We start from the raw sequence: 3,495 nt of genomic DNA on the forward strand, positions 1-3,495 counted from the left end.
TCAGCCAGTGGTTAAGTTAAAGATACCGCAACATATATTCGACCGCGTAGACGAATAATGTTTAACGCTAGCATGAGTGTAGGGAATGCCGTCCCAGAATGAATCATTTCAGAACGCGAGGTGCTATTACAGTTTAGCGGCTTGATTTCATTATTCCCATTTCGTGAATGTCGTCTACAAAGGCATTCATAAGTCAGTAGTTACATCTAGGTCTGTTATACTTCTTGAACTTTATCTACCGGTAGATAAATGTTACTAATTAGGCACCAAGATATCGTTAAAAAGGAGAGGTGTTATTATAATTAAATGAGACAAAAAATGATGGGCATAAAGAACATGAGACTATTTTCTGTAGTACAACCACACTGTCTCCGCTTCCTGCATCAGCTTTAGAACTTATCTAGTTAGCTGAAAGGCATGCATAGAAATGTAAGAAATAATGTTCATAAAGATTACTACTGTTGTTGACTTAAATAGCGATGAGAAAGTCATCTAGATCTGCCACTGGAGGTAGCTAAGCAACACGTTATCAGATGATGTAATAGTGTACGAGCTGCTGAATACAAATCGAGCTAGTTCGTCTAAATGGGAAAATGCATGACAGAGAGAATTACTAGAAGGATTGTTTAAGTGTAAGTTCATATAACTGATCCCAATAAAGTGAATAAGTCACAACGATACAGGTATTGCTTGTGCCTAGAAAACCAGTGACACACAAATATCCATAGTGTAAGAGAATTGAACAGAGTATGATCCAATATAGATCGAAAAGTATTTATGAAAGTTCATTAGTACAGAGAGCGAGCAAATTGACTCTACTGCATAATGATAAGCAGACACTGTACGAAGAATCGAAATAAACTCACCTCATCAAGACAGAAAGAACTGATATCGACACGCTAGACCCACATCCAAGGTGTGAAAGTTACCCTCTGACCAAAAGGTGGATTGGGACCAGATCGGGTGGAGTCCTACACGGGTAATACGTACCACTCTGAGCGTAATGGGTTAGAAGGATACACTAGCTGGGAATAAGACCTGAGTTACATCACACATGCGCACTAAAGCAGATAGGACGGGCGGGTGGTTTTCCATCTGGCCTTGTAGGCAGAGGGTTAAGTAGCTTCGTGAGGCCAATCAAGAAAATAGTTAAGTGTGAATAATTAAAGATCATATAGCAAGCGTACATTTTCTGGCTGGCCGGGGTGGCCGAGCGGTTCTAGGCGCTACAGTCTGGAACTGCGCGACCGCTACGGTCGCAGGTTCGAATCCTGCCTCGGGCATGGATGTGTGTGATGTCCTTAGGCTGGTTGGGTTTAAGTAGTTCTAAGTTCTAGGGGACTGATGACCTCAGCAGTTAAGTGCCATAGTGCTCAGAGCCATTTGAACCATTTTGCAGTCTAGCAAAGAATCATCACTCATCGACAGGCATCCAACATTCGACTCCAAACACGACCTTTCTCTATCCAGCGCAACACAAAAGTCGTTTATTCCGTTTATTCATAACTCAAGCCCAGCGCCCGTATCGCACCGAGTAGCGATCTGATTAGTTCTTTCAGTCAGGAGCCCAAAGCATACTTCCTCTAAGCCTTACATACTATCCCACAGATAAAGAAGCTGTTCGTAGTCGATACTAGGTACAGAATAGCATGCATGCAGTAAATGACTAGTTAAAATGTGAAAAATAGCAAACTGAAATATCAGGGTAGCACTGTAACCACCAACTTCTAAGTTTTAGTCCTATAAGACACAGGACGTCCAACAAAGGACTCGGTGACTTCAAACTTAAGTAACATGAAAACAAAGACTAATAGAAGAATTTACAGACAATTGACGAAACAGTAGTTACGAAAGCTGCGAACAGATCATATTATACTATTGAGATTGGATTTTGAGTGGAAATACGTGTAGACTCTTTCTCAGCATCCCATGCATACTGCAGTGTCTCAAACCAACCTCTGTTGGAGTTCCTGCAACGCCGAACATGGAAGCTATTGCGACAACCTGAATGGCCTGAGTGCATGAGCCATCAGCGTAGCAGAATGACATCATGACGACAGATGTACATCATCATAATGGTGGGAGCACAAAGCGTTGGCAGAAAGCTTAAGTCGGATGTTAGAGGAACTATTCAGGATACCGACAAAGCAGAAAGAGCATCTGAAAGGAGAAACTGAGAAATTCAGAAGCGACCAAGAGACCTTATCAAACGAGAAAAACATGGCGGAAGATGACATTGCTGCCTCACTGTAGCACAGCCTGTACTGCAGAAGCAATGTTTCTGTTCTGGTTGAGGTTAGGTTAGTGGTGTTTAACGTCCCGTCGACAACGAGGTCATTAGAGACGGAGCGCAAGCTCGGGGTTAGGGAAGGATGGGGAAGGAAATCGGCCGTGCCCTTTCAAAGGAACCATCCCGGTATTTGCCTGAAACGATTTAGTAAAATCACGGAAAACCTAAATCAGGATGGCCGGAGACGGGATTGAACCGTCGTCCTCCGGAATGCGAGTCCAGTGTGCTAACCACTGCGCCACCTCGCTCGGTCTTCTGGTGGAGTTCTGTTGTTTGCGGCGCCGCGCGGAGTGGCCGCGCGGTTAGAGTGGTCATGTCACGGATTACGCGGCCTCTCCCGCCGGAGGTTCGAGTCCTCCCTCGGGCAAGTGTGTGTGTGTGTGTGTTGTTTTTAGCATAAGTGGAAGTAGTGTGTAAGTTTAGGGACCGATGACCTCAGCAGTTTGGTCCCTTATAAATTCACACACATTTGAACATTGTTTTTTTTTTCAGTTTGCGGCCATCCTATCGACAGAGGAGGCCTTTGTCTGTGGACACTCTGCTCATATAGTCGCCTCAGATTTTTCACAAAGCAGCCCGACCTGTCTAGAAGGACTTGGTCACCGTGAGCTGCAACGTCAAGTGCTACGCCTGGCTAGCAATACCTTGGACACATCGTCATCTCTCGTCGTGTGGCGTGTGGATGTGTCACTGACTCCACTCGCCTCTGTTCCTGTGGCAGACTTTGACGGTGCCGTCTGGCCCTCTCTCGACAAGGGCCACAGCATTCCTCTGTATGGCTTCAAGTGCTCCAAGTAGAGCTGGTAGATGCTTTCTCTGTGTGCAGTCTGCGACAGCATCATGCCCATCTTTTCAAATGGTTCCAATGGCTCTGAGCACTATGGGACTTAACATCTTTGGTCATCAGTCCCCTAGAACTTAGAACTACTTAAACCTAACTAACCTAAGGACATCACACACATCCATGCCCGAGGCAGGATTCTAACCTGCGACCGTAGCGGTCGCGCGGCTCCGGACTGAGCGCCTAGAACCGCGAGACCACCGCGGACGGCGGCCATCTTTTCCAAAAAGCTGCTGGCGACGTATGCTGGCGACGTATGCTAACCCCGCTGGGCAACGGCCCTGTGATGGCACTGGTGCTAACGCTATCGAATCAGCCGCCGCCACTGTGGCTAAAGGCTGCAGCCTGATCAGCATATTCCGGA

General features: G+C 46.2%; 1 non-coding gene across 1 annotated transcript; it reads right to left on the reverse strand.

The window, feature by feature from the left end:
* Positions 1-2,465: 2,465 nt before the first annotated feature.
* On the reverse strand, positions 2,466-2,538 carry Trnaa-cgc (transfer RNA alanine (anticodon CGC)). Its single transcript has one exon. It is a non-coding gene; the product is annotated as a tRNA-Ala (tRNA).
* Between the last annotated feature and the right edge of the window lie 957 nt (positions 2,539-3,495).

The sequence above is a fragment of the Schistocerca nitens genome, chromosome 1, assembly GCF_023898315.1.
Source record: "Schistocerca nitens isolate TAMUIC-IGC-003100 chromosome 1, iqSchNite1.1, whole genome shotgun sequence".
In the NCBI taxonomy this organism is placed as follows: Eukaryota; Metazoa; Arthropoda; class Insecta; order Orthoptera; family Acrididae; genus Schistocerca; species Schistocerca nitens.